This window comes from Thamnophis elegans, chromosome Z, assembly GCF_009769535.1.
Source record: "Thamnophis elegans isolate rThaEle1 chromosome Z, rThaEle1.pri, whole genome shotgun sequence".
Taxonomy (NCBI): domain Eukaryota; kingdom Metazoa; phylum Chordata; class Lepidosauria; order Squamata; family Colubridae; genus Thamnophis; species Thamnophis elegans.
In genome coordinates this window covers 13,536,419-13,555,534 of record NC_045558.1, presented here as the reverse complement: position 1 = coordinate 13,555,534, position 19,116 = coordinate 13,536,419, and the positions used below count along the sequence as shown (strand labels likewise).

The 19,116-nt window shown below is 38.0% G+C and overlaps 1 protein-coding gene across 11 annotated transcripts in view; it reads right to left on the bottom strand.

The window, feature by feature from the left end:
- The window catches only part of ZMYND11 (zinc finger MYND-type containing 11), a 113,470-nt gene that overhangs the window by 67,102 nt on the left and 27,252 nt on the right, over positions 1–19,116 (bottom strand). Inside the window, exon 1 of one of the 11 annotated variants that reach the window (XM_032234599.1) lies at positions 6,088–6,112. The exons of the other annotated variants lie outside the window; for them this stretch is intronic. The gene's annotated coding sequence lies outside the window, so the exon portion shown is untranslated. Of the gene's footprint in view, positions 1–6,087; positions 6,113–19,116 lie in introns of those variants that run through there. 11 annotated transcript variants of the gene reach the window in all.

Sequence of the window (19,116 nt, the reverse complement as noted above, 5' to 3'; positions counted from 1 at the left end):
TGTCCCTACAGCTGCCATCATCTATTGCTCCTAATAGGCAATCGATGAGATGGTAGAAAATCAGAAAAAGCTCCCCAATGACAGGGGGGAGCGACAAAGGAGCAATGCCTGAGGCAGCTGTGATGATAAAGGGGCCAGAGGATGGGGGAGAGGAGGAGCGTTCAGGCCTCTTTTCTCTTCAGATCAAAGCGTAGAATAATAATAGAGCTACTCAAGGCTCCGTTTTCCATCCTCCATTCAGTCCCCAGCCGAACAGATAGCGGCCCGGAGGATCGCAGGACCACAGGATAAGCAGGCAGCTGGCAATAGAACAACAGAGTAGGACGGGGGGGGGGGGGAAATGTCCGGAGGGGGGGGCTACGGCGGTGGCAAATACAACCAGCCGCCCAACCCACAGCTCCCAAATGATTTCCGGCGAGTTCTAATAACCCCCGCTGTTCAGATGACAAAGAACTGAGCCCCCCGAGCTCACCGCACCACTCCGAGTCCGTCACAGCCGGCAGAGAGAGAGGGAGCGCCGAGAAGTTACAAAGTTGCAAAACGCTGAGATCGGCAGCGTGGCGCCGCCATCTTCTCTCTCACGCCGTAGATCGCTGATCCGAGCCGCCGTGGTTCTGCTGCTCCAAGGGACGGCCACAGGCAGCTGCCGACGGAATGCTGGCCCTTACAGGATTCCTGGCACCAAGCCCTTCCAGGGGGCTTTGCTGGTATTGTTGGTGGACTCCGGAGGCTCTAGAAATCTTTAGTATTTAGCACCGGCTTCTATGGAACGAGAAGCCAGGCAGCCATCCGGGTCCCGCACATCCGGGTCCCGCACATGGTGTCAAGCTGACCACACTCATCCAGCTGGCCCCATCCACTGTTGGCCACACCCAGTGAGTAGCATCAAGCTGGCCATACCCACCCAGGCAGCCACATCCACCTGGCCCCCGAGGTCAACCACAGCCCTGATGTGGCCCTCAATGAAATTGAGTTTGATACTCCTGGCATAAATAGACAAAGCGGCTTATATTGAAGCAGGAACACTGGTATAATCCAAGGAAAATCAGATCTCCAATCTCTCTCTTTCTGAATTTTTCCACTTGAAACACTTTTTGCATACAAAGAATATATACTATACAACTAAGTTGTAGGTTCTCTCTTAACCCCAAAAAGTAATTACATAACCCTCCTACCATTAGAGATGCTATGTAAATGGCATTCATGTTGCTCAATGCTGCGTAACCTATGAACAGGGTGTTATTAACATTATTGGCTGGCCATTTTCTTTGGTCATCCATCCTCAGTATATGGTCATCCATATTATTTGAAATGGAGAGACACTAACTAATGGGGCAACTGTCACAATCACTGAAAGCATATTCTAAACAAACTTCATCAAATACATAGCAACACAAGACACTGGTACTATAGCATACTCTACACAGCTTCAATATGTTAAAGTTAACTGATGCTTTCTGCTTGCAATATTTTGAAATGATATGTTGTATAGGTTAATCTGTATAATGCAAATAATAGGGAGATCCCAGGCTCAAGAGCATGGCATTAATCGGAATGGACTGATTTTATGAAGTGCATAATAAAGCTAAGATATGACAATTGCAATGCATCGCTGTCTATGCTAATTGTTATGGGGTCAGAAAGAAATTACAATTAATTAATGTCAGAATAACAGTTTGCTTACCAAATATCAACAGCTTCTCAGACGGTCTGTCAACTGAACAAATTCCATATTCCATATAAAAATAAAACATTTTGTTTTAGAAAAATATCATAAAAATTAATGTGTTTTCAGTTGTCCCCAAACATGGTTCCACTGTAAAATTGCCTCAGCACATTCCATTTTCAACCTCTGCACGCCTCGTTTTTGGCCTTCCGCATCGTGTTTTCAGGTGATTCCAAGTGGTGGGGATTGGCAGCGGCAGCAAACCCCACCTGGAACCACCCAAAAATGTGACACACAGAGGCCAAAAGTGGGACATGCAGAGGCTGAAAATGCAATGCACAGAGGCCAAAAACGCAATGCACGGAGTCAGCAATTGGTGGCGATGTGCTGTGGCAATCCCCACAGCCTTGAACAGGTCTGAAACAGAGCATTTTGAGGCTGGAAATGGGAGGCATAGAGGCCAAAAACAGAAGGCGCAGAGGCCAAAAACTCAAGGCATGGAGGCAGTGATGGTCTGTAGCAATCCCTGCAGCTTGGAACAGCTGATTGGGGATATTGCCAATCAGCTGCTCATGCTGAATCAGGCTGCAATAATGTGCTGAAGTTGACCTGGCTGTTTGCTATTTGCTGCAAGGACGCTAGCCAAATGAATGCTGGTAGGCAGAAGCAGAATATTTTTTCCTTGTTTTCCTCCCAAAAAACTAAAGTATAAGCATCTTATACTCCGGAGCATCTTATACTCCAAAAAATATGGTACATGTTCTAAAAAAAGGAACAATTGTATTTAGAAGCCAATGGTCACAATTATTTTATACCTTAGTTCTGATTCCAGTTGGCTCCAGTTTACTGCTGTTTCTTTTCCAAGATTAAAAACATTACTAAAAGCTCTTGGTTAATTTTAAAAATTAAAACTTTTAAAATAAAATCATTTAAAATAAAAATGTTGTAAAAGTCAAAATGCCAGCCTGAATACAAAGTGAAGATTCAAAATCTATTGCTAATGAGCAAGAAATCAGAGTTGCCACCCATTTTTCCTGTGAAAAATGAAAAAAATAAAATAATAATAGCTAAATTATTTCTTAATGGTTCATTTGTAGGGGTATGACTTGCTTATTTCTTAAATATGCATGCTGCTGAATCTTTACAACTCATTAGAACACAAAATGTTACAAGAACAATTATAATATTTAATTTAAAAGATGTCCAAGCAGTGATAATCTTAACTATTCCCCGAAGACAGGAAAATAGGGCCTTCAAAAACATCTACAAGGTCAACACAAGGCGTCAGCTTAATTTTTAGAGGAAGGATATTTCATAATGTAGACACAATGGAAAAAAAATAGCCTTGTAGCCTTATTTTCAGTCCATCTCAAAGATACAAATAAATAAAATTGGACGTGCCTATTCTGTTCACTTTTTCTTTTCTGAAGTTCAAAAATAGAATAAAAAAGCTGTAGTAAATCATCACCACAGTGCAAGCCTCAAGTAGCTTTCCCCATCCTCTTTGTTTTTCAGGGCAAATGCAGGAGGAGTGATAGAAAGAAAATGGACCAAAAATATAGGAGTACCACTGAGTACATTGACCAATAAAGCTTTTGGACTGGCCTTTTAAATTGATGTATTTTTTTTTTAAAACGAGTGTTACATTTTGTAATTTCATGTTGAGTACTTTTCAGGAGACAAGATAGACTATAATATGGTGAACATATAACACATCTAGGCAACACTCAGGATGAAATATGTTTTGATACAATTCAAAGGTTACCTGTGTTTCTGGCATAAACTTTTGGGAAAGAAATGCGAAGATACAACAGTTGCAAACAATCACACCAGTGTCTTAATTCCAAGACTTTAACTGGGGGGGGGGGGGGAAGCAATAACAGAATTTTCCTCACCTAAGTTATCAAACAACTTAGAAATCTCAAATTTAGATTAAAAACTTTTCAATTAATTTGAAGTCATTGCAACCAACTTGGAGAGGTCAGAGATCACTTTGGAAAAACTATGCAGGGATGGTTAAGAAAAAAAAGTATAAAACATGCTTTAGGCCAGGACTGTCCATGGGCTGGATGCGTCATGCACTGGTGTCACCCACACCCGCTTTAACAAGGGGGGGGAGTCCCAACATGTCACGTGATGCCACTGTGAACGACAAGAGTTTGACACTTTGCTTTAGGCCCAGGAAACAAAGAAAAAGAAATTTAGACAGTTTCTGACCTAGCTCTGTGGCATATAAGAGGAAAAAAAGGAAAAATGCAGCCAAATTTTCAAAATTCTGTTACCGTAGCTTGTATGAATAAAATATAGTTCCAGTCAAACTTGTAGAGTTAGTTTCCTGGTTTAGGTTTACATCAAAAACTGGCACAACAGGAGTAAAACCAAAGGGATCATCTCATTGTGCCTAAAGAAATGCGGTATAACTGGTTTATGGTACAAGCTAAAATTTCACAACTCTAACACTGCAACTTGTGAAAACTTTGGTGTACTTTCATAATCTGTTTATTGTAATATTAGGGAACAGAGTACTTGCACTGAATGTAAGAAAGTGCAGAACCTTTTTTTTTTTTTGATGACAGGGTAAGTTCCTTAAAGGCATGTTTCCTCAGTAATGTGATTTTCTATGAGCACTGTCATTACAAAGCTCAAGAGAAGGACTAGCAATAAACAAAATGAATAAATAAATAAATAAATAAATAAATATGCAGTCAGTTGGAGCTTTGTGTGGCTCAGCAATGGAGAAGAAAGCCTGCTTCACTCCTTCTCAATGGGATGTGAAACTGTGGGCAACTGTAGGATAAAATATCTGGAGGTCAACCAGTTAGGCAAGATTGTGATTCCATATGTAGAGGAAGGGGGTTCCATTAGAAGAACTCAATGATTTTGATCAATAAAATAAAAGGAAGTAGCAGCAGCTTTGGAGAAGCTGGGTTGGAGAAACGATTCAAGTTCACTAAAGTCATGCTAAGTGAGCCATGAAAAGGATGTAAAACAGGGGTGTCAAACTCATTTTCATTGAGGGATGCATCAGGGTTGCGTTTGACCTTGGAGAGACGGGAGGCATGGCGAGCTCGACGTGATTCATGTCGGGGGGACTGTGGTGGTCAGAGCGCTCTACCAGAGAAAATGGGCTCCCAAGCTGTTTTTGGCTGCAACAGCTCCTGTAACCCTCTGCCAGCAAAAACAGAGCTCGCGACGGCTGCCTATGGCCCTCCCAAGCTCCATTTTCGCTGGCAGAGGCACTGTGGGCTGGTCCTTCACTCTTTCCAGGGTGGCCCCGTGGATATGATCTAAGCAACCCATGGGCTAGATCCGGTCCCTGGACCCTGAGTTTTGCATCCCTGGCCTAAAATTTGTAAAACTGCTAGGTTTAGGCTTTTCTGTAAAAGATTAATCCTCTCTCTTTGCAAACAAACATTATTGTCATTAGCTTTTTTTTAACTCTGGTAACACCATTTGAAATATAAGCCCTATATCCAACACTGTGGTATCAATGTGGTTTTTTTCTAGAGTTATGCTTGGGAGATGACAAGCTAACTCTAGGATAAATTAATAAATAAATACTCCAGAGAATTATTTCCAAACATTGTGTCTTAGGCAAAAAGTATTCACCTCAAAAGACAATGATTTTAGTAAAAATCAGTAAATTTTAGTAAAAATATATACTAAAGCAATTTAAACATCCAATATGTAGCTAATGTCTCCTATGGCAATCTCAAAAATCAGATACTTCTCAACAATTAAATTTCCTAATAAAAGATCTGAAACAATCCTTAATTTTTCAATACATTCAAAATCTCCAAGAGCAGGTCTTTTAATTTTGCCACAAACCTTTCTCCTGGCCACAAAAATTTCTTTGCTGTTTTCTCCCTTACTGAAATTTAAAGGAGTATCTTTCATTAAGTAATTTCAGGAACAGAGAAACACAGCAATATAGAGGAGGAATAAAAACTGTTAATATAACAGGAGTTTCCTATTACTTATTTTATTCAAATGTTTGAAGTATCATGGATTATAGATGTCTTATTTCTTTAACACTAGCAAACTCATGATTTATCATGAAATGCATTATGCTAGGGCATCTCTCATGTTATAATTTAGATAATATCTTTCTTCAAACACATGTAATGCAAGTCTCTAAATTTGTTTTTATTTGCTCTTACTGATTACTGGGAGAACAAAATAATGTCAACAGTTGTGATGCATTCATCCTTTCAACACCATGTTCCACAATTATTTAAAATCAGCTAAACTCACCAGCAGCTTCAGTCACAAAATCCGTACAATATTTGGACCTCATCTCACTAAAGAAATTTCTTCCAAGGGGAGAAAAAAATATAGATCAAATGGCAGGATTTCTAGATAATATATTTATATTTTCTTTAATAATGATCTAATTCTAACAAAAATGTTACTTTACTTACAAAAATCTGTAGTCCTTTCTCACAGAAAGCCACTGAACTGTATCCAGAAGAAAGCTGCAAATGAAGCTTCCTGTAAGTCTATTCAGATAATGGTTTAAATCATATTTCAGTTTCCTGTGAGCCTATTTGGGTAACAGCCAATTCTGAAGGCACTTTTCTTGAACAAAAGAACAACTTTCCCAAGAGCTTCTCTAAGTTCAGACCCAGGTTTAAATAAGTAGTAGTGTATTTTAACTATAAAATCATGTTGGCTGATAACAAAATGTAAAACAGGACTACTGGCCTTCAAAACTCTGGGTTGCATCAATTAAGAGTCTTTTGTATCCAATGCCATCTAACTGTTGCATGGATATTTTACAGTCCAAATTGGGCAATCCTATAACCAAGGAATTCAATAAATGAAATGAAATATCCAGAGGTTTTGGATATTTTAGTCAACTGACTTCAAACAGTTAGCAGAGGAACAGATCACTTATTGGAAAAAACATGTGTGGCTGCCACCTGTTTCCCCATATATTGGTTATATCATCAAGTCCATCTTCTCAAATGTTACTTTTTTCACTATCATACTTCTTCAGATTAAAAAAAAGCTTTCTGCTCAACTAGTTTATTATTAAAGGATATGTATCAGCCAAATCTGACACACTTGAGATATATTAAAGTATAAGAATGTTTTACTGATTGAAAATAAGCTATAGCTCACTCTCAGGGAAATCTATTTACTCATTTATCTTTACATTTCAAGTAATGATAAGTCCTGGAATAAACTATAAACACCAGAACTGCTTTCAAAACAAAAAGCATTTCTCTAAATTCCAAACTCATCAATTAAAGTATGCAATCATGAATTAAAATCCTTAAATTGACTAAGATTGATTAACTGAACGAAGTTTCTTTCAGGTTTAATGAAAAAGCTAAGAAGAAAGCACAGCAATAGTTACTGCCTATTCAAGCAAATAACTTGATTATTTCCTTTTATTGCTTTAGCTGTGGTCCCACAGACAATTTGTGGCTCATACAGTTATAATTCACTGAATTAGCTGATTTGAGCAATTCAGGAGAAAGAAGTTGTCAGTGTAAAACGTTTTAAATAATAGCTTTCTTAAGAAGTTACAGAAAGAAAATTTTAAATTGTTCACCTATATCAGCAGAATCTGGGGAAGAAAAAAAGCTGTATGTCGTACATGGATATCTACAGCGGCTAAATTAAGTCAATGTTAGGCTATAGATGAATTTATACGTTAGCATCCAGTGGTGTCATTTTCTGCACAAAATAGTTTTTAACGCCTTTTTTAAAAACCCGGAAACTTTCCCATATACTTGCCACCAAACTTTTATCATATTGAGTGTGGGGGAGGAGGAGGGAAAGGAGGAAGGACAAGCATTAATTATATACCAGAAGCAGACTGAGAAAGGAAATTGAAGAAATTCACTTCTATTTTCAAAACTGCAAGCTAAATACCATTAAGAGCACGTGCGTGCGCGCACGCACACACACACACGCATGAATGAAATATTTTATCCTTCTTTTTAGCCAAGAATGGGTTATATGCTGTTAGTTCAATTTTTTAATGATTTGTTCCACAATTATAGCTTTTTGTTTGCTTTTTAAAATGAGTATATGAAAGTCCAATGAACAATGAAATTCTAATGCCAGATTAGGGGAAGTATAGTATCACAAATACTGCAGGTATCCTACATAACAAATATGCATTGCTGATGTAACTCTTGCACAAAAAAGAACATGCTTACAGATGAAGTAATTAGTGGGAGGACATAAGAAACAACAGCATAAGTATGACAGCAAGATGCTCAAAATAATTAAAGCCTTTTTTAGTTGTTTTGCATGCAAAAACAGCTAACGTATCCCTGCTGAATATTCCTAGAGCTTTGCCTTACTCTCAGCTGACCATTTTAATATTATAAAGATGTATGCCTTCAGCCATTTTGGCTCCTATGATTTACTTGCTGTTTTAGAACAAAAGAAATTGAAATCAATACATTTCATATTTCTAGATTATATCTTTCTGCCTTTCTCCCACTGGTAGCTTTTACATCCAGATCAGCTACATCTTCACAGAAAAAAAATCTGATCTGAATAACCTTAGTAATAATTTGTATTTTTTTTGTTCAATATATTATTTATTATGAGTATTCATTATAAATTCTGGTTAGAACTAATACAAAATGCTTCACTATAATATTATTATACAGAAGACAAGTGGACATTAATAAAACTACCTGCCTCATTATTAAATGTTAGTTTTAATTTGCTTTTGCCAAATGTAGGAATGAAATTAAATTTTGAAAAGATACCCAGGTTAAGAGGAATTTCTATTGTTCTTTTCACATCTCACACATCTTATTCTCTAGTCTATAAGAAGAAAAATGCAGTTCATTTTAAGAAATATTTGTTTTCACCTTGCATTTTATCTTTCAAGCACAGCAGCTTCCTCAAAGAGACTTTTGTTTCCCCCCTATTTGTGCTGAGCTCTCCTGAACTGAATAAAGAGGATATTTTCGTTATTATTTCAGAAATATGACCAGAGAAAAAAAAAGAAAAAAAAGCCATGGCAGAGTAGATGAGGGAGGTGCTTTTATCACTAAGTTACAGTGAAAATATATCCCTGGATGGAGGCTGAGATTAATATGCCTATTTTAGAACTCACTGAAGTCATGCTCCAATAATCTTAATCAGAAATATAGTGGATGTGAAAAAGAAGAGGTAGCTCCCGACAAACAGAACATACACACCCGCACACAGGGACATCATGTTTGGACTGTAAGAAAATTAACACAATTTTTTTATTTGCAACAGATAGCTTTACAGAACAGGGTGTTTCCCCAATCTAAACAGAATCTGGCCATTTTCACCATTCTAGTCCATAGACACTTCACACATCTGTTTTCTCGGCAGTCATGCCAACCCAAAAGTCTGATACAAATCTTTGTGTTTTTATCTAAATTGTTTTATTTAAAAATGAAGAATTTTCAGCTGGAATCAACAGACATAAAAGCTGGATCCTTTCTTATTAAACAAGGAAAATACAATTACAATTACACCATTTTCCCAGAAATGGTGTGTGGAATCAATCTCTATTCTTGCCCTTGCAACAAAAACATCGCCAGATAGAGACCATCCTGATGTGGCACGTGAGAACATCTTTTCCCCATCCCCAACCCCCTGCAACTTCAAAAAGCAACCCTAATTTGGAACAGGAGAGTGAGGTGGTCAGCTAATAGATAACCCCCACACTGAATATGCTAAAGGCCATCAAATGGATATAGTAGTTGGAAATATTTTTACAACCTCATACATCCTGAGGGCATGCAGTTCATGAGACTTAGTAGGATTATTTCCCCTACTAAATTGCCACCCATTAGCATTAGTAAACATTAGTAAATCTCTTTCAATACCATGGCAAGGTTAAAATAGGCAAGAGGGCTGCCTTTGCGCCTAATTTAATGGCCTAATCTGCATAGGAAGTTGAAAGTCTGTCAAAAGGAACAGAGGAATTCTAGGTTCAAAGGGAAATTTTTGCTTCCTGCCAAAATGGCAACCTGATAACAAAGAAGGGAAAAAGACTTTGCAACATGTTATTTGCATCTCTAATATAAAGCACTACTTAAAAAGTAATTTTTCTCTGGCTGCTACACCACAGATCAGAGGAAAAAAGGCAGACCTGAATATAATGGGGAAATGCACAGAAAATGCTGTATATTGTGGCATTCCCTGGATCTCACTGCTTTTATCACAATTACAAAAGCAGTGTCATGCTGTCACACTGCAAGCTATACCCCTTTGGGGCACGTGAACAGCATCCCATCACACTCAGAAAAAGATTGGAATTTGCGTGGTGACACCATGACACTGCTTTCATCAGTCATTCCCCAGTCTTCCCATGGCTACTGCTGGTTGAAATATATAGGCTGACGTACTAGCATTTACCTGAACATCTTGCTGGTTCAACTCATGGTTATACTGTAAGTTATTCATCTAGGCAAATATGAAGACACGCATTCCATTTCATTCCATTCCATTATTTCAGTATGAAACATGGCTAAATCCTTTTCCATAACAAAAGGCAACATAAAAGAAAGGGAGGGGGAAGGCCTATATGTAGAAAATATTATGTTATACAAGTTAAAATCCCTGCATTTTGCAGCGTGTTGACACATACAGTCATTGTATTCTTGGAACATCACTTCTTCTGCAAGCTATTTAATATTTTGTGTGTCTGTGTATCTGTCTGTCTGTCTACCAAATTGATAGTAACTCTTTTTCATTAGTCCCAATTTTTAATTCTTGTAAGGGAAGCTGATACAGTAATCTCAATTTGTGAGTAGGTCTCAGCATAAAATTTAAACAATATTTTGGATATTCAGCAGAAACATTCCTCCATAGGTTTTTATCACAATGATTAATCTCTTTATTCCAAGGCTAGTTTGGACTTCATATGAAAGAGATATGTTTCAAATACGTTCCAATAAAATGCATTTTCAAATCCATTTTGATAATTTTTACCCTTATAATATCCTTTTATTGAATTAAAGTTGGTTCTACAACTTTCTCAGCATAATTTGAAAGTCCAGAAATGTCCTCATTCTATTCATCCCATCGGTGCTTAGAGATACATTTATCTCTATTACCCAAAACAATTTCAAATGACAGAAGCTCAATTATCATAATTTTAGTTAATGCTGAAGAGAGTGCAAAATAGAACTATTATAACAGTAGCATTATATATCTGTGCTCTTTTATAATGAGATACAACCATATGGATCAGTCTTAAACAAGTAATTCTCAAGTTACAACCATTTATACAATGATCATTTGAAATTGTAGCAGTGTTGAATGAATGGTACTTATGCCTGGCCCCCAAACTTGATGACTGTTGCAGTTGTCCCTGATCAGAATTTGGATGCTTGGCAGTCTGCCCACGCTTATTACTGGAGGGTTACTTCCAAACCTATCTCTTTCTCCCATCTGCCCTTTTGACCTCCTGCACTTTGTAACACCTGCTGTCCTGTATTCCATCATCCCCAGCTGATCTTCACTGTCTTCTTGTTTCTGCTGCTAATGAGGTATGTCCACCTCACCATTCACATGGAAACTGCTAGATATACGAGCTTACTGTGGCCAGCAGCTGCCTTGTGAAGGGTCAGGTTGGGCATACCTCAACATTGGCTATGGCATATAAAGAAAATCTTTATAAGATGTTCTACAGATGGCATCTCTCCCCAGCATGGCTCTCCAAAATGTTTAAAAATCTGGCCCCAAATTGTTGGAAGTGTAAAAAAAAAAACCCAGGCACTTTTTATCATATGTGGTGGACATACAATGAGGCCAAAAGACATTGGAAAATGATTCAATCATGGTTGGAACAAATGGTGGGAGACCAAATTTTGTTTAAACCAGAAATTTTTCTCCTAGGTATAATACCTAGGAGAGGGGTTTAAGAAAAATGTATTCTCTCTAATTATACATGTACTAACTGCACCGCGCATAACTTTTGCGCAGTATTGGAAAAAAGGAAATACACCATCAGAGCTAGATATAATCAGAAAAGTGTTGGCCTGTGCGGAAGCAGATAGGCTCACTCTTGGACTTAAAAATTAAGGGGAATCAGAATATTTTGAAGTCTGGAACAGATTTTATGATTGGTATAAGACAAGGTGACAAGACTTGAACAAACTGTATATATTGTGAGTGGACAGAAGGATAGATATTATTCTGTAGGGAGAACGAGGAAGACAGGAACTGAGGCAAGGCAGGTTGAAGCTAACACAACCTTTATTTACAGTAACATACAGCTCAATGTAAGGCAAACCTCAAACCGGCAAACAGCAAAGCCTTGGACAGCTGACAGCCCTTTTACACTAGAGCTGTCAGACGCTTTAACCAATAGGGTAGCTGGATTCTCCCGCCAGCTGGTTGCCCGCTGGTTGCTCGCATCTTAGCCAATCAGGAGCTAGCAATGCAAGTCAATGGCATTATAGCCTCCAGGACTTAACAGATAATGCACTGAGTAGGCTAATATTTAATGGTTTAGACTAATTGTGTGAATGTATGGTCACTTCGACTCTGCGGGACTGCATTGTTTTAAATGTAAAAATAATAAAAATATATTTCAAAAAAAACAAAACAAGAAGAGGCTATTTAACTGGTGGCGGAGTATAGGGGGATGGATGCAGATGGGGTGGGGACTTCACCCAGGGGTAAAATTTAGCAGGTTCTGACAGGTTCTGAAGAACCGGTAGCGGACATTTTGAGTAGTTCGGAAAACTGGCAAATACCACCTTCTAGCTAGCCCCAGAGTGGGTGGGAATGGAGATGTTGCAATATCCTTCCCTCAGGAGTGGGGTGGTGGTGGTGATTTTGAAGTATCCTTCCGCTGCCATGCCCACCAAGCCACGCCCACAGAACTGGTAGTAAAAACTGAATTTCACCACTGTCTTCAACCCACACTGCTATTCTCAGCTGAGCCCCAGAATTCTTGGATAGATGGGATTTATGCAATCCTTAGGGCTGCTGAGGCTTCACACTACACTGCAGTTCAGCAGCTGTTTGCCATCCACAAGGCAGGGTATAAGAAACCTACAGGGCAGAATGAGGAGGCGGAGGACAGGCAACTGAGGAAAACTGAAGGGGAGGGACTCTTTTATTTCGGCAGAACCGAGCCTTGGGGCTGAGTGGGATCAATTCAGGAATGAATTGGATCAGGGCAGGTGCTGGGCTAACGAAAAGCAACAGGGAATGCCAGGATTCCCGTAGCCAAGCAATGCAGTTACCTCAAGGTTTACAACTACATTGGCAAATTAAATTCTGGCCCACATTGCGTTTGTAGCTTGAAAACTACTTGTATTAAGACCTTCTGTATACAAGATGGTAAAAATGAACTACCATATTTTTCGGAGTATAAGATGCACCTTTTTCCCTCAAAAAAGGAGGCTGAAAATCTGGGTGCATCTTATACACGGAATACAGCATTTTTGCCTCCCCAAACCCCGCCCCTTCACCAAAGTGCATAGCCTTTAGGAGGCTTCCAGAGTGCTCCTGGGGGCTGGGGAGGGCAGAAATGAACGAAAAATGTGCCTTTTTTGCTCAATTCTGTCCCACCAGCCCCCAGGAGCATTCTATAAGCCTCCTAAAGGCTACGCTTCCCTTTTTTTTTTTTTTGACAAAAAACGGGCCCATTTTTGTAGAAAATGGGCTTTTTGCTCATTTTTGGCCCCTCACATGCCAGGAGCACTCTACAAGCCTCCTAAAGGGTATTCATGCCCTTTTTTTGAAAAAAAAAAAAGGGCCTGTTTTCGCGAGACATTAATTTGAAGGTTGCTTTGTTAATCACATTCAAAACTACCCCATTCATTGTAGATTCATAGTGGGGGTTTAAAAAAAAAGAAATCGGCAATTCCAGAGGCTATTGGCATCACAATTTCAACATCCACAGGGTTAGAAAAATAGACTAATATCTATATCGCATTGAGAACCTGATCGCACTGGTGCACCTATTTATAACCCAACTGAGTTGAAAACTGAGTTCACGTGATCCTTGCCCACACTGGGATACGGTTTCAGATATCCTCAAAATAAACCCCTAATATTTACTTTTACATCAGCTAGATATCTAGACACAAATTTAGTGAAACTCACAAGGAAAAGGAAGTTAAGATGTAATAAAATAATAATAATGTCAGATCAAAAGTATTTACTTTCCTGTTTAAGGGATGGTGCAGTTATGCCATTCTTCTAAAACAATCTATGATCTGATCTAATTTTACATTTTAAAAGGAAAAAAATAAGACTGAAAACATAAGAAGCTACTTGTATTAGGGGTAAAAATCCTGTTGCTCAAACTGGTAAAGCTTGCATACTTCCTGGACTGCTGACAAAGAGGGAGCTTAAACAAAATATTGCTACATAAAATGAAACTTTATTGAAATAAAAATGTGAGAATGATTTACAAACATCAGGCACCAGAGTCCATTGGCAAAGCCTCTACTATTATAATTAAATCAGAATTCCTAAAGTTTAACTGCATCTTCAGCTATTGTTTTGTATGCTGGCAGGATGTTTAAAACAATTATGTTCAAAGAAAAAAATTCAGGGAGTATCAAGGTTTCAGTTCCAAAAGGCCAAGAGGAAATGAATGCTGTTATGGGAAGCAATAGATAGTTTTTAAAAATGCAGGTTTTATTTCTGTTTTACTTGAGACACGATGCAATATCTTTTTTGCCATGTTACTATAATTTAAAAATGATTACATATTAAGCGTATCATAATCAGATCCATTTCTTTTGAAGGGGAAAAGTTGAGTTGTAAAGAATAGACTATTATCTACGGGGCTATATTGTTGATTGTATGTGAACAGCTGTTAAGAATGTGGCTGCCAAACATCTGTAAACAGCTGCTCAGTCTTCCACGGTTTTAACATAATCCAGAACAGCTTTTTTTTTTCCAAATGATTGCCAACTTGAGGTTGTTCTCTCAAGACATATAAAAAACCCTTATGAGAATGATTATTAAATGTTCTCCAATGATGAATAAGAAGTGCCAAGTTATGTTAAAGCTTGTTTGCTTTATTAAAGTTTAAAATGTGGATGGATGGAGTAATCTTACACACAGGAGTCAGTGTGTTGCAGCAGTCTGGTAGTGATTCAGATCTGCTTATCTTTAGACAAGTACATACACTGTACACGTAAGATTTTAATTTTAAACTCTAAACCTTGACAATTTAAGACACGTGCACGTCTCTGGAAAAATTCCTCATGCTGGCTAGGAAATTCTGGGAGTTGAATTCCATGCATCTAGAGATTGCCCAAATTGGGAAACCCCGCTGTAGCATAAATACTGGACAAAATCAACATCCTTGTATCCAATAAAGTACTTGTCATGCCATGTAGACAATACCAATGCAGACAAGCAATGATATAATTCAGGGCAAAGAAACTTTGTACTGGTGAATCCTTGACTTACAAGCAGTCATTTAGGGAAATTACAACATCACTGAAAACAGTGACTTATGCCTGTTTTCACATGTTGTAGCATCCCCATAGTTCAATAAGCGAAGTCAATAGGAAAAGCCAGATTCACTTAACTTCCAAATGATTTGCTTAACAACTGAAGTAATTTGCTTAACAACCAGTGGTGGGTTGCAGTCGGTATACCCAGGTACGGGTGTACCGGAGTCTGCCCGGAGCACCGGCTACTGTTCTGGTATGGTGCTCCGGAGAGCCCAGCCGCCTGCCCGCACTCCTTACCTGTCCTTTAAAGCCTTCGGCACTTCTGCACACATACATGGTGCGTACAGCCCCTGCGCAATGCTCCAATGAGCAGCATCGCTGGTAGCTACCCATGTGGATTGTGCACGTGTGCACACGCACCGCACACATCCATGTGGGCAACGCCAGGCCCGTTCCAACTGTACCAGTTGGAACGGGATCCAGAACCCACCATTGTTGACAACTGTGACAAAAAAAAAACATTGTAAAATTGGGTACAACTCATTTAATGACTGTCTTGTATAGCAATGAAAATTCCGCGCTCAAGGACCACCACTGCTTACTGATCTCATAGGGTGGTTTTTTCCCCCCTTCAGAACAAACTGCTACTTCAAAGTCTTCAAACTCTTTAGGTTCTTCTCACTCTATAGAACCTGACATGCAACAACAAAAAAACTCAAGTTATGCAATAGACAACAGAGAAAAGACCAATCACAAATAAAAAATAACAACAGCCACAGTCAAATATATAAAACAGCACTTTGAAAAGCATCGATCTACTGTCAGTATTTCAAAATGATGAAAGCATTGCAAAAAAATATTCTGCTCAATGTAGGAGACTTAAAATAGGCATATGTAGAATACTAGTAAACCTTATTGTCTGCAGCAATTCAATGGGCAACTGACTATTTATTGTAGTTCTGTTTTATATCCTTGAAGATCTGGTTCTTACTGTCAGTCACTAAACTATTTGATATCTTTGAATACTGCTCCAGAATGCTTTATTGCCTACAATAAATTCCCTTTTTAAATCACAACTATGTTCATTTTAGTTTACAGTACTTATAAACAATTCCAATGTCAAAAAAACCCTGAGTAACATAGAACATCTAATAGCTCCCCCTCGATCATAATAATAAATAGCTAAATGATTTGCTGCAATATGTTTTAGTTTCAATAGTCTGTCCTTTATATTAAATAATGATTTTTTTAAAAAATTGTTTCACGCTTCATACAATTTACAGAGCAGTTACACATCCAATGGCTTCCCATGCCAAATTTTAAAAACAAATGTTAACATCTGTTGCTTTGGATTTTGCAATCTTTTTTTTTTTCAGATTACCTTAAATAGCTTCTTTTCAATATATACTTGCATTTATGCTTCTTATGTAGAGAGATGACCTTTCGCCTCCTCTAATCAAAGCAGCCTGCCCTTTTGCTTCTTAACACCCACACCCTCCTTAACACTCCTTGCCACCAGGAACTTTAGACTTGACTTTCATCCCAAATTCTTGTTTGTGTGTACTTCAAAGCAGGGAAAACTGAACTGGAAGCTGTAACAATAGATATTTGGATCTGTAATTATTTAATTAAAAAAGGGCCAACTGCAGATAACACAATTACAGCAAGAACAAAACACCTGCCAGGGGCTAAGGATGCCGAAGGCCAATGATTTATGTAGACTCTGGGGATGCTGGTTACTAGACAGGAACAAGGAGAGAAAAAGGTGAATCAAATGGCAACCACATCAGTTGCAGAGTCAAACATAAACTTAACATTGTAAGGTTTTTACATATTTACCAAACTTAGCTAACCTTCCTTCTGCAAGAATGAAGTGAGCACCCAACATGGCTAATAGTTATAGCTACATCACATCCATTCCAAACATTTTTTACTCTGTTTTCAAAGTCATAAACACACCTTGTAACACTTATGTGTGTGAAGACTTCCCTTATATATTTCAAGTAGTTTTCCCTCTTACGACCACAATTGGGTCCTGAATTTCTATTGCGAAGCAAGGCGAATGGGTTGCGCCCAATTTTATTACCTTTTTCTTGTCACAGTTATTAAGTGAATCTTAAGAACTGTGGCTTTCGCCATTGGATTTGCTTGAAGTGAGCTGGCTAAGGTGATTACAAATAGCGATCATATAACCTTAAATTCATAAATTCATGCCAGCTACTAAGCACCTGAATGCTGGTCACATGACTGGAGATTCTGAAGCAGCCCTAATTGTGAACATTTTAATTTTTTATTTTAAATTCTCAAACCACATGGGTTTGAATAACACAAATAAAGGGAAGAGACCTTGGAGATTTTCTAATCCAAGGGTGTCAAAATCATGGCGTCATATTGTTATCATGTGATGTATCACGATTTCCCCCCCTTTGTTAAATCTGGGGTGGACTTTGCCTGTGTGTGATACATCTGGCTTGCAAGCCGGGAGTTTGACACCTCTCTTCTAGTTCCAATCATTTCAGGCAAGTGAAATGGCAAATCTCTTCTTAAAAACCTTCAATGTCAGAGCACCCACAGCTTCTGGAGGCAAGTCATTCCACTAATTAATTGTGGAGATTAATTATGATTAATTAAGGAGAACTTATAGGAAAATGTATCAGACCAGTAAGAATATCCCAATAACAAATAAGTGGAACCAATAATCAAATTCTACTCTCTATAAGAGCTGATTAAGGTGTCTCTGTAAATGATATCATTTCTTCTGCCTTTCTCTTTCTCCATTTTACCTCTCTGCCATATAATCATGCCATATAATCAGACACTTTTGACATTAAGCTTTTTTAAAAACAGAAGATTTTCTATTTTAATCCTACCACAGACAAAGAAAGGTGTATCTGTGATGTAGGTTTTGTAACATAAACACTTAGAATTACTGAAGTGATCCATTATGATTCAACATAAACATTCTGAAATACTGAAGTGAGACATCACGATCCTAGAAACAAAGCTTGACTCCTAACGGTTGAGATTCCAATAGAAAGCATCAAAGTTATGACTATGTTTGAAACCCTGGCAGCTGTGAGAGAAGAGTGCTAGGAAAATCTTTTGCCTTAAAGATCTTGAAGTACTGGTGCCAGCCAGAAGAAACAATATCATCCAAAATGGAACAAGGGTTTCAGTCAAAACTGAATCAAAAGATTCCTTTGTTCATAAACAAAACTCCAAACTTTTTTGCACTCTAATATATGTGATATCCCTAATTCTATCTCTATCTATCAGCAATGACATAATTACCAAGCTATCAACAACTGCATCAATTCAACATGTTTTATTAATACAATGTTCAATACAATTAAGCTTGAATATACCCCTTCCACATCATTGTATTTTACCCCAATATATGCCAGATGGCAGTGGTTGTAGTGGTGAAATGTTCTTTAGTTTTGATTTTCAAATAACTCCAAAGATGCATCTTACTGAAATATTTCAAAGCTGAAACTGTTATTAGTTTAAAAAGAATCCATAAACTTATTTTTCCCACTTTGTTACTCGGAAAACCATAGTACAACCAATATTAAATACTAATATTATAAAGCTATGTTGTATTCCATGCCTAAGCAGAAGACAGAATAGGAAATAACACCCCTTTCAGCTTATTTTCAATAAACTCAGATGGCCTAATATTAGAAGTAGAACATGTTGATGAAACAATCTTGATTTAAAATACCTACCCTGTGAGGGCAATTTTACACATTATTTGCAAGACACTGTGATAATCTCTACCAAATTATTAAACTAAATTTATCTTGTCATAGGAAAAGCTTCTCTAATGCTACAACACAGAGTTTTCTTGTTTACATCTAATCATAGCATCATTTTCCCTGGGGAAAACAGCCACTTGCTTCAGAGAATGGCCAAGAATTATTAGTGCGTATGAGAAATAAAGAGTGTAAGGGGAAAGTCTTTTATCAGCAACTTAGTACAGGATGAACACATGAATACTTGCCATTAGACATCCTTTGAACTTTGCATACCTGCTATGAATATGTATAAACAATGGCAAAC